Source organism: Ambystoma mexicanum, chromosome 1q (genome assembly GCF_040938575.1).
Source record: "Ambystoma mexicanum isolate Mex_15411 chromosome 1q, UKY_AmexF1_1, whole genome shotgun sequence".
NCBI lineage: Eukaryota > Metazoa > Chordata > Amphibia > Caudata > Ambystomatidae > Ambystoma > Ambystoma mexicanum.
Window position 1 is genome coordinate 152,783,322 of NC_090922.1, and position 13,204 is coordinate 152,796,525.

A 13,204-nucleotide genomic window follows, 5' to 3' on the forward strand; every position below is an offset into this window, starting at 1 on the left:
AATAGTACATATGGGGTGGTGGCTCGTTTCTATGACTCCTGTGTCACTAGAGAGCATTTGAACAAGAGCTGGCCACAAAGAAGAATCCCTGTGACACTCTACACGATGTTTCTTATGTATTTGCCCAGCAATAGTCCCCAAAGGGTTTGGGTACAATTCTTATTCCGGGTAGAATGAGGTGTGTCATGCTGTTTCACACTTAACCCAAGTTTCAGCGGACCGGTGACGGCTTTTGCTTTAGGCCTGGAGCATAACACAGTATAGACTGTCCGGGCTCCCTCCAAGAGATGGGCCAAGCGAATTGCATAATGAAATGAGTATGCATGTACCTCGTGCTCCATTCTTACCCAAGAATCGCAAGTCCTACAATGTGCTTCCAATTTAAGAATTAAAGCCACCTCTGATGACCATTTGCACTAACTCGTCACTGTGCAGGACAGGTCTATCCCTGGATGGTGCGGTGAAAGCTTCCCTTGTCATGCTTTACTACTGTGCCTCTGGGCACAAAAGCAGTGCATGCAGATAAAATAACCAACTCATAAACTTTGAACTAGTTGGATGTCAGAATTAGAAAGTCCCCTCTTAAGTTACATCACTTAAAAAAACCTATGGTATGCAGGGCTCTCTACTCAAAACTGCTCTTTTTTTCAGAATCCCTTCCGCTCCCCACACACCCTGCTCCACCTACACATTTTTGACCCTCTGAAAACCCACCATACTTCCTGTAAACGCAAGGACCAGAGTCCTAAATAAAAACAAGTGGGGGGAGGGGTGATGGGGGTGCTGACGAACGCATTGGAAAGTGGCGTCACAGAAAGTGAAGATAGCTGACATTTTATGATTTCTTTATGGAGACTCCTCCAGTCTTGTGGCTTACAGTTTCACCTTTCAAATGCGTGACATGGGTTCGGGTCCCGGACACGCAGCTGCACGCTTACGTTTTTGTAAAGAACATTTTTTTTTTTATTATTCCTTAAAAACACAGGGGGGAGACGCCATCCACCCGAGTGGTTCCTCGACTTGAGCCCTGTGTAAACCCTTACGCGAATTCTTTATGTACACGGCTCCATTGCTTCCCAGCTACCTAGCTGTGTGCTTTACAAATCCCATACCTATTATAGGTAGTTATAAAATAAAAACGTGGATGCAAAGCGGCGTCCTGAAGACATATTTGCGAAATCGGGGACTGAAGGTTGTATTTATTCAGTTCATTGAATTGATGATACACGAAGCAGCAGTGAAGAGTGAATGGTTCCGCCATGTTGGAACCTGCCCTCCCTTCTGAAGAAAGGCACCCAAGAGAGATGAAAGGCACCTTCATTGAGATCTAAAGCTCCCGCCACCTGACTATTTACCCTTACACACCACTATCTCGCCCCTTAGTACATTCATCAGTCTTGCTTTTCCCTGGGAGCGAGCAATTATCTGATTGTGTGAGCGGTGGAGCTGAAAGAGCCCCAAAGAAAGCCAGTAGAGTAGTGGATTTTTCTACAACAGCGGACTCTACTATGGAGCAGGGACCGAGGAAGAGACAAGTCCACAAGCAAGGTTAGTTTGAGTAAATATTTTATTTATTTGCTGAAAGAGGGCACACTTCAATTAGTCATTGTTAGCACTTGCAGGTGTCTGCGAGGGCTGATCTCCTCCACCCATGACCATGAACCCTTAGGACAGGCTCAGTGCATCAATCCTGACGCCATGTGGGCTTTCATGGCACCCTCTCTGTGATTTAAGGCCTTCCTACCATAATATTTTGGAATTCTGTGGCCTCCGCTCCAGTTCCGTGGACGGATCGGGTTCTCTCAATGGTTGCGGCTTGGAGCGGGTCCTGATGGATGGAGGACCTGCCCCGCCATCGACCTCCGATGGCTGCCTTCATCAAATTGTGCAGAACCTCCTGTGGTATCAGCTGACATTCAATAGCGGAATGTGCCAGCCCCAAGCCTGTGATCCTTTGCAGCTTTCCAAAAAAGACAAATCGTGTAGGAAATAGGCTGCACAATGTTTGGAATTGGCCTCAATAGCAGGTGTCACTGGGATGAGAAACTGCGCTACCTTTTTAAGGTACATTAACTTCCTGAGCTGCAATGTGCCTGCCTGAACTCAGCATCTGGGCTGGGGAAACCATTGATCTCTAATGATAAGAGTGTTTTTATGACTGTGCTAACACAAAGGTAACGCTACTCTGCTCAGCACCATAAGCAACTGAAAATGTGTCGGCTAAATGTACCAACCCCTAAAAATGATCTGTTAATCCAATTGAAATGTTTAATTGCACCACGAAATATCTCTTGCAGCAATTTTGCGGGTGCCTGCATTTTATGCATTGAAGGATTTTCCAATGAATGGGGAATCAAAAATCACAATGAACGGGATTGATCCCCAAACCTTGATGAACGCACGATTCCAGCGGCAACCTTCACACGTACATTCCGTTCCCTATAAACACAAGGGCCATCCGTGTGAGGGAGAGCCTGGTATAGAGAGATCGGGTAGTCCATAGCTCAGTTATGAGGCCTATGTGAGTTCAGTGGAGTAACTTTGCTGAAAATGTTGAGGGGGCTATGACATCTGAAGAAAAGGTGCCCCAGCCAAATGAATGGGGACAAAATGGTGTGCCATGAAAATGGGGGGGGGGCAAACACCCCTGTGCCCCCCAAAATTATTCCCATGTGTGAGTTTCTGGGATATGGCCAACATTCACATGTGCATTGAATCCTAGAATTCGGGATGGTCGAGGTTTGGGGGGGGGCTGCTGATGTCCCTTCAACTACTTGTGTGTAGCGTGTGGAAATGAGGTGACAAGCATTAAATAAGCAGTCACAGGAAATGCTTGCTTTGCATATTCCAACATCAATTTAGAAGTGGGAACTGAAAAGCCTAAAGGAACGCTCATGCTCTCTTCATGATCAGTGGTACTGGGAGAACTGTCTGAGGAGACCCATGTTTGCGATGTACAATCCCCTGTGCTTGGCCTATGCCGTGGTGGACTAGACGCAGGAGAAACTTGTGAGGGGAGTGTGAATCCGCATGGGCCTTCTGTGAATTAAAGATATGCACACATCTGCACACAAGTGGCCACAAGGTTATCTCTTCCTAGTAGGCCAAGTTGTCTTTGCGACCAGGGCAGACACAGCACAGTTTGTACCCTAATTCATGGAATTATTTGCATGTAAAACAGGAATTTGTGTGCTGTTCTGCCCGCAAATCCCTGTTGGACGAAAGGGGATTTTGCGGGCAGAATGGCACGCAGACACCCTTTGAAAACACAAATAATTCCTTGAATCAGGGATACAGCTCAACCTTTTATGCAGCTTTTATGAATCAATTTAATAAACTCCAAAAGTGGGTGGAGCCTCCAGAGATTCTTCATAGTAATTCAAAGCGAACATTTAAGGGGTTAAATGCAAAATTCATTGTCCAATTTGCATGAGCAGGTTCTTCACCCAGGTTGAAAAATACTGTTGTAAAGCTATGCCAATATTTTGGGAGGAAGAGTCTGCCTTGAATCGATGATTGGCACCATTTTATTATCAGGTATGCTTTGTTGAGGAAACTGCCATTGGCTGCGGCTTAAACCACATAATGAAACCTGCAACCAATATATGATCTAGGCCACAGCAGATCACAACTGGGGAAGTCGATCACCATTTTTCTTTGATGATCCAAGATATTTAATTACAACTTTACATGAAGCATTAAAAGCTGCAAAATACCAGAGGATAAGGAAATTACGTGAATATTGCAAGTGATTATTCAAGTAAATATCATGCAAGCATAGTGGTATGATATGAGGCTGGGGATCAGAACAATGTGAGCAGGAAGATGGGAAATTAACTAAGGGCAAAGAATGAATGGACGTATTTCAAGTGTGTTAGTGTTTAATGTATAAAATGGGGAAATTCACTAAACTAAAATCTCTTACAAACAAACAAATGCCAGCACTATATCAGGCAATACTGATCAGAAAACTGAAAGCATTGGAGCCCCGGGAAGGCCAGCAAAACATGGGGGGTGCGGTTGATGAATGACTGTAACAGCTTGAGTTCGGTGGCACTTATTCCTTGCATTCCTCTAGCCCTTCCCCACCTGTATAATGTGGCTGGTGATTGTGAATGATATATTCACAGATGGGCGCGTGCCAATGGAAGACTAATGCCCTGTGAAAGAATTGGTACAACTTGAAGAGGCGGACTAAAGTGTTGATTGATGTCATTCTAATGTGGCATCAGACACTGATGGCAAGCAGGTAGATGAATGGGTGCATGCTGACCTGCATCAGCATCTTGGGAGTGCCCTCCCAGATCTTCACAAAGCGGAACATCCAGGGACAAACAAGCGAGCAGGCAAGTGGCAGTGCCACCAAACACTCCCAGGCACCACTCGTTGTGTACACCAGACACCTCTGCCCTTTGGGCATTTGACTGATGAAGGCCATGAACCCTCTTAGCTACTTTCCACGTCTCTATGTTCAATTCAGTGTTTCTGCAGATGCTGAGATGGTAAGCCTGGAAACTCATCACTTCCCGATTCACATTCTTATTTGGAAATGTTTGCCTCCTGAACCTGTCGACCGGAATGTGTGGATAATGATGAGCAGATCCCTCAGGAACTGTAAATAGAAAGACTGACAGTCTAATACTCACTGGAATGGGTCATGTGCACCAAAAACAGCGCCTGCGGAAGGGACATGCCAATGACCTTTACAAACTTGAATCCCTTGTGCACCAAAAACAGCCCCTGCGGAAGGGACATGCCAATGACCTTTACAAACTTGAATCCCTTGTGCACCAAAAACAGCCCCTGCGGAAGGGACGGATGTATACGAATTGTTCCAACTACAATTGTTCGAATTACAATTGACCTTTGCACAATTGACTGATTTGTGAAGGTCAATCGTTACATATATGCGGGGGAAACCCCCCGCAACCCCCCATTATATATATAAATATATATATATACATATATATATATATTACCAAACCAATATATATATATATATTTATATATATATATATATGTGCGGTCAATTGTGCAAAGGTCAATTCGGACCCTCGAATTTCGGTCAATTCGGTAATTCAAACAATTGTGTTCGAACAATTTGGGTAATACCGGGAGGGACATGCCAATGACCTTTACAAGCTTGAATCCCTTGTGCATCAAACACAGCCCCTGCGGAAGGGACATGCCAATGACCTTTACAAACTTGAATCCCTTGTGCACCAAAAACAGTCCACCCAGGAACACATGCCTATGACCTTTACACGCTTGAATACCATGTGCACCAAAAACAGTCCATGCCGAAGGGCATTCCCATGGCCTTTACAAGCATGAATACCGTGTGCACCCAAAACAGCCTCTGCAGGAGGACATGCCCATGACCTTCACAAGCTTGAATACCATATGCTCCAAAATCACCCCCTGCAAGAGGACACGCTTACGACCTTTACAAACTTGAATGCCTTGTGCACCAAAACAGTCCCTGGAGGAGAACATGCCCATGACCCTTGCAAGCTTGAACACCATGTGCATCAAAAACAGCCCCTGCTGGAGGACTTGCCCATGACCTTTACAAGCTTCGAGTCAACCTCTAAAACTCACAGATGAAGGGGTGCAGGATTGCAATAGTCAACGAGATGATGGAAGCAGGCAATAATGTGAACCCACTCAAGCAAGCGGGCATGAGTGCGGTCACATCTGCCAGTGGCACAACAAGATATGTCACTGGCAGCTCCACATACTCCACAGAAAGCCTCCATCCCCATTACCACGCATCTACATGTCTCGATCAGTTCGTTGCCAGCCGTGTCCACCCCCAAACACGGGCAACAATGCTGCAGTCAACAAAGACATGCACAGTGCTCTGCGGCTGAGAATTATTAAAGAACCTTGGGCTTGGCCTAGGCTATTGTTGCTGCGGTGGAGGGCTGCTGAGGCTAGCAGATATGCAGAATAATGTATGACTACATAGCTAGAGGGAAGTGTCTGAGTAACAATGCCTGCTCTATTGTCACTCAGACACTTCCCTCTCCCATTCTTCTCAGCCATTGTGATCCTAGGCCTGTGGCTATAGATCCTGTCACCCTAACAGTACCAGCTGCAATCGGTTTGTCGTTACAGCTTTTCTCTTCTGGCAAGTAGCAGTATGCGGATACCTCTGCTGACTGCTTCTCATGCACTATCCTCTTATTATATGTTCTGGGGAACTTTACTCGCACTGTTGTTGCTTCGCAGGGGAGGTTTGTTTAGCAAATGCTTTCCTCTGTTGCAGAGAAGTGCCACACTTAACATGATAGAGCGGAGTATGCATGGTTTTCCAAACGCTGACAGGTGGGCGGCTTTTGCTTTTTGCTAAATGCACTCTCACTTTAATGAGTGTGACCAGGGGTACCGAAACAAGTGTCACGCCGAGAGGATGGGAGCTCTTCAACAGCTGCTTGACGATTAAATAAGGCAGACAGGCGCTGTGTGAGCTGCTGCTGTACCCACAACTGTCCTGAGGCAGGGCCATTGGAATTCTGAGGCCGAGCAGCCCAGCCTGCATTTTCTTTTCCTCCGTACGACTCGGGAGGATAGCTCAGGGGCAGCGTACTCGCACTGGAAGCAAGACGACACAGAGCACCACAGGTTCGATCCCCGGTCCGCGCTTAGAAACCTCTAGGTATTAAGCGCGTTATAAATAACCTATCATATCATACTGCCCGAATTCATCTTCTGGATGACTTGGTAATGGCAAAGAGAGTCACACATAATGGACCAGAGCGACGAGGTGTTGGCCCTGTTAGCTAGCAAGGAATGACGCACTGAGAAACGTGGCACTAGGAAAGCATCCGCCGGAGACGAACAGAAGTTCGGTATGGGCACATCTTAATATCCCAATAGCAGGCCACACTGATGGAGAGCCTGCCGTCTCCCCCTCGCTGATGTCAGGAAGAATGCTGGGATTCTGTCAAGGGGAGCTGAAAGATAGCTCCCTACTGGGCCATAAAGATAATCAGTCTTGGGCCTTCCCTTTCCAGCAGGGGCCAAGCTGTGACAGAAGCCTAACCCCACCGCTCCCCGGGGTCCTGTCAATCAGAACTAGGGCTGGAAGGATGGGACCGAGGGTCAAAAAGGCCCTGAAGAAGGGCCGGCCGTTGTTTTCTAAATTTAACCCTTTTACAGCTCGGGTTTCAGGGAGGACCGTGTGTGGGCCTCGGCATTGTGTACCTTTGGCTGCTGTGAGTTGCAAACCTCGGCTTGGGAAGCTCCCTGGAAGCACTGCGGTGTGGACAGCAAAAGTCACGGCACGTGGAGCAAACACAGCTAAACAAACAGAGTCCAATAGCAAAAGCCCCAGGCCACCATACATCCTGTAAAATACCTCCGACGTTAATGCATGAATGCAAGTGAGCGCAGGGGAGTTGAGGCTGCTTATCCACTCTGGATGATTTGCGAATGTGTTCTTTCGGAAAAGTGTGCAATGGGACATCTTCCGTACCTCCCTAATCGCGTTGCCATGACAACAAATGGGTAGAAACATCCATTGTAATGTGCAATAAAAAGAAAGATATATTCCCCAAAGAAAACCCACACATTACAGGCAGCCCTTCTTGAAGAAGCTTCAGCAGAAATGCAGTGCACCGGCTGGAACAGCAGGACTGTGTTCCTTGCTCGGATTGGACCTGCACAGCCCGAGAGCTGCTGCCTGTGCCTTACTTCTGGGGTGCAATTCCCAGCACAAGGGTTCAAGAAGTGATGAGGGATTAGAGTGAGGGGTCTGGTGTGTGACATGCTTCTACTTTCATTCTCCACAAACCGACCAGAGACCTCACAGATTGACAAATAACATAGTTTTAGAAGCCAGGAGATTTTGGAGAGGAAGGCACGACGAGACGAGTGGGGCACAGCATGTACAATCTAATGTTGCGTTACTTGACACCTCGGTCCCCACACACCGTACTCCCCATCATACCTGAGACTCAGTGCTCTGCTCCTCACTGTTTCCTCCCCTGGTTGCTTGTCGATCCCTTGCTGCCAATTGCCCGTGCTCTCCCGTTTGTTCCCCTCTGCCTTTTCCTCTGCTTCCCACACTCTGTTCTTCCCCCTACGATTGTAAAGCGCTCTGCTGCTTCCCGAAAACGAGGTCTGCGCTCAATGCATACCCTAATAAGAATAATTGTAGAGTAGTTTCATTTTGAGAAAATATTTGAGAGCATAACTTTCGTTGTGTGTATGATGTGACGTGCTTTCTAAAAGTGCACAGTTGCCGCTCTTGTGAGAGCCAGCCTTGTGATGATATGCCTGGGCTTCTCTTATACTGAGGTGACAGTGTATAGGAACAGTGAAACTTAAAAATAAAAAGTATGTGAGCACAGCTCCCAACCACTCCCGCCCACTTCACTTCGACCTCTGAGTAACACGTGCTGACAAGAACAAATAATAGCCTTTCTGAGATTTGGCAATGTCACATTTTTCATGTGTTTTTTTGATTCTTATACAAATGCATGTTATTCGATGGATTTCGGTGATGTGTAATTTCATTTTCTGACAAATATGTCTTGTCGGGGCTCAGAATTTAAGGACCTGTGGAAAACTGGTGTCCAAGAGAAACTGGAAGACGATTGTACCTACCTGGCCCAAAAAATTGCCAAGACACACTCGTCCAGGCCCACCAGAAGGCCCTACACTAGGGCATCCTAAGTTCAAACTTGCCAAAGTGAGAGGGTCAAGGTTACCAGACATTGCGGCAAAACAATGGAATGCACTCCCACATGCTCTCAGGGTCGAGGAATCCTACTGGGTTTCAGTAGAGCCCTACAAACGTGGTTGTTTGCTTAAACCATATACACCTTTTATATGTATCTGCTTGCTATTCCCTTGGGATCCTTAGGTGATGTATACTCCGACTGCTACGGTTACCTACTTCTGTTTTCCGGCCAATTGCCATTGTGCCACATGTAATGCGACTTAAGGAACATCACTTAGATGCCTATGGGCTTGTGTGCGCTTTACAAATGAAATAAATAAATAACATAAATAAAATGAATAAAATAAAATAAATAAAATGAATAAAATTAATAAAATGAATAAAATTAATAAAATGAATGAAATGAATAAGTAATTGTATCTTAAAGCAGGTCAATTTCTCTCCACAACTATGTATGACGGCACCATTGTTCCCGGCCGACATACTCATAATGAGGCCCATTGAGTTTATGTACATGCAAAGCTAGATCCAAAAGTTATAAAGGGACACATGTATTTGGCATGGGTGCCCATTTTTTATTACTTGGTGATTTTCAAATAGTCGTAAACTACCCAACATTGTGGCTATTTTTATTTTCTAAGAAAGAGCAAAGAGCTTATAAGTGGGCTTATTGCTGGGCAGAATTAACCCCCCTCAACAAAGGAGAATTCATGGGAATCAGCAGGCAGCAGTGCATATGTTGCCTCAAGGAATCTGCAGGAACCAAGCACATCCAATGAATGCAATTGCTGTGTTACATGTTAGTCTAATGCAGCACTGCTCGGGCATCAACATACAACTAATAATTCTGGACAGCAACAGACACTGGGCCTCATTACGCGGTTGGAGGTAGCCATGGCGCGATTAGCGGCATGGCTACCCCCTTACCGCATTCTGGGTCCGTGTTCCCGGAATAGGGATTTATCGGGTCATTCCGACCTTGGAGGACCCGATAAGTCCCCATTCCGGGGACCATTCCCAATTCCCATTGAGCTCTTATAGGGGTCATTGGGAATGGGGATGGAGCTAATAACGGGCCCGCTATTAGCAAGGCCCGTGTTTAGCTCTGAAGTCCCTTAACGGGTCCCTTCCATAACGCCTGGTAAAAGGGACCTCGGAATAGGGTGGTAAGGGATTACCGGCACCAGTGTCCTTACTGGTGCCGGTAATCCCTTACCACCTACCGTGTAATGAGGCCCACTGTCACCCATTACTGCCAATACACACAATGCTGTAAGAAACAAAAACACACGTACCAAAATATCTTTTCCATGAAAATGCATTGATCATCTATCTTCTGCTGGATTAACTCATCTACCGAAGTACAGCTGTGCACAGCAAACGGCACAGGACATCTTCTCCAGCTGGCTTATTAAGGGCATTTAGCACCGACCAATATCAAATTACCAAAACTCATTAGTGTTTCATTCTGGGTTACTGACCACCGACACATGCATAGTCCCATCGATGTCTACCATTTCCATAGCGTGTTAGGGAACCTAACTCCATTAGGGGTGCAGTAGAGGAATTTTACTCTCTGCCCAGCCTATTCTCCCATAGGAGGGTGATGGGGGAAGGGGGGCAAAAAATCTGCAACCTCGATATGGATGAGCTCAAACGATCATGTAGCCTCCAAACTCCCCACCCAATAAATAATGACATTGATAGTATTGTTATGGTCATTAATGATCATGAGTCAACGGATCAACCCAAGAAGATACAGAAGGCCTATAACCAGCCAGTGAGGGAGAGTGGAGAGGCCGTTACCAGACAACATGCCCTGTCTGCTCGTAAAAATGGTTTTTATTTGGCTAATGTACCTGAGCTAGGAAACTCCAGTTAAGAATCTAGGGGTAGCCTCACTTATTAAGTAATCCACTGGCTGAGAACCAAAAGATGCTGCTGTTCCCTTAAACGGAATGACATCATTTTTGTACACGTATGCTAGGCCCTAATAGCACGGACATTACTGGGGTGCAGTTAATAGAGGAAAAACGTATAGAGTGCATAATGGTGATGGAGCAGCAGGCTTTCCCGTCCCAAAGAATGTAAATTGCTATAAGAATGTATTTTCCAAAACCCTGCAGCCCGCTACCAGAGGACCCACATAGGATTAATGGTCGCGTATGTGGACAGCCATCCTGCGCTGGATTGAGTCAATCATCTGACCCTTTACAGGGCAACTGCACAGTGGGTAATTCTTTGCCTATAATTAGTGGGGGTCCCCTGGTGGCCAACCAATTCATGAGTATGAGAGAACACAGCAGAGCCAATCTGCCTTTACTCTCTTTGTCTCCACCGGGAGGATTTGGAGGCACATTGGGCAAGAAAGATGACACTCCACTAGCATGCGTATTCTCAAGCCAGGGAAGCATAGGGCGGCACCCGGCCAAGGGTACAAATGGCTTGACAGAGCCATCATCTCACCCCTGAGGACACCAGTGAAGTGGCTGTGAGGTAGGAGGAGGCAAGTGTGTCCCCTTGTATAGCTAGCGTAGGGTGTCCCTCTGGGACGGAGCTCCGAATGATGTCATGGAACATCGCTGGGGTAAATAAGCACTCAATTGATGTCCCTTGGCTAGAAAAGATTAGCACATATGGGGTTATTAGTATGCAGAGACATGGGAGATTAATCCACCCCACCTTCTGGGGTATGCAAGATTTGCAATTGGAGGAAGACCCAGCGGTGTATTCTTATTTTGGTTTGATGTCATGCACTTTTCTTCTATTAGAGTTTTTGATCGGGGTCTTAGGATTTGTTGGCGCTCCATGTCAAACTAGTAGATGGCTCAGATGCCCTCTTCATTAACTTGTGTAACCGGCATTCAGCGGCTGGTGGGACTGGACTCTTTTGCTTCCTGCAAGACAGGGTTAATTCCTGGAGACTGAAATGAAGCGACCTGCCACGAATCATGCTCAAGGGGGAATCTTAACTTACAACTCGAGCTACTGGACATAATGGCAGGCATTATGAAGGAGGAGGATCTAGTATGGGGGTGGAAGAATTACATGCTTTAAAGCTGAAGATAGAATATGGGAAAATGGAAGAGGGGGCCACTTTGATAATGGCATCCAATCTAATGGCATACAACGGCAGGTTCCCAGAGGATACACCTGGGTGCAAAACTTTCCATGGGGGCATCCGCTCAAGCCTGATTGATTATATACTGGTGAAAATGGAAGTGAGGGCTTCAATAAGAGACTTTGCAGTCTTGCCACATACAGAGAGTGATCATTATCTACTGACCCTTACAATAGATGGAGATTTCTTGGGAAATAAGTCAGAGGAAGCCACAAACCCTAATGTAGCAGTGCCCATAGTTGGACACGCCAGGCAACCATCAAGTGGGTGATGCTGGACCAGGATAACTTGATCCCAGTGGTTCATAATAGCATCCTCCCGGCATTAGAAGGCTTATTCTTCATCAATTATGATAACCACACTGAGATAGCAGAGGCCCATGTGAAACTCACTAAAAACGTCATAGGGAATGACGCACTGGTATGATGGGGACTGTCAACGAGCTAAGAGCCTACTGATCCAACAAGCCAAGTGGCTATCAGTTGACAGAGTACTTGAGAGAGGCCAGGGAGAAGCGTAGAATTCTTTATTGGTAACAATTAACGATAGGGATTCCAAGTAATTCTGGAAAAGTATAGGATCAGGTCGCCAAGTGGATTGTAGCTCAGCCCAGGGTTGTATCCCAGAAACAACTTGAGTAGAGCACTTTACAGGGCTGTACCATGAAACCAGGTCACTGGAACTCAAGGGTGTTGGTGACCTGGTGCAGGAACAGGGTGATAATGTATTCACTAATACTCCTTTGTCCCTGACAGGTGTGGAAGCAGTTGTCCTTCATTGTCAAAAACTCAGCAAAGCAGTGGCCCAGATAAGGTCCCAATTTACTTTTATGATTCTGACCCTGAAATCGGGATCCCTTACCCAACCAAATTATTCAATGCAGTACTTAAGATTAACGCTGTACCACAAACCTGGACCCAGGTTGAAATAGTGTCTGTGCTTAAAAAGGGTTGTAGAGACGCACCAAGTAGCAATCGGCCGATCTCCTTACCGGATACTGGGGGGAAAATATTTGTAAGGGCCATCTTCAGTCACTTTGATACCTGGATAGAGGAGCGGGCCGGCAGGTTTTCAAAATGCCAGCAGTATGGTGAACAAAAGTCTGAGACTGTGTCTACTGTGCGACAAATATGTTTCTCTGGGGAAGATTTGTATTCATGCTGTTTGTATCGATCTTCAAACAGCCTTCCACCCAGTGCACAGGGCCAGACTTTGGGAGATTCTTTCTAGACTTGGGATCCCAATGGTCACCATATATAATGTCGCCACAATCTTTTCCCAGCAACATTATGTATGGCAACCATTATGGGGATAATATTACCGGACACCTTACTGATAATTTTATGGTCTTATTGTTTTTATTCTATTTATCTATTTATATTATTTTAACAAAT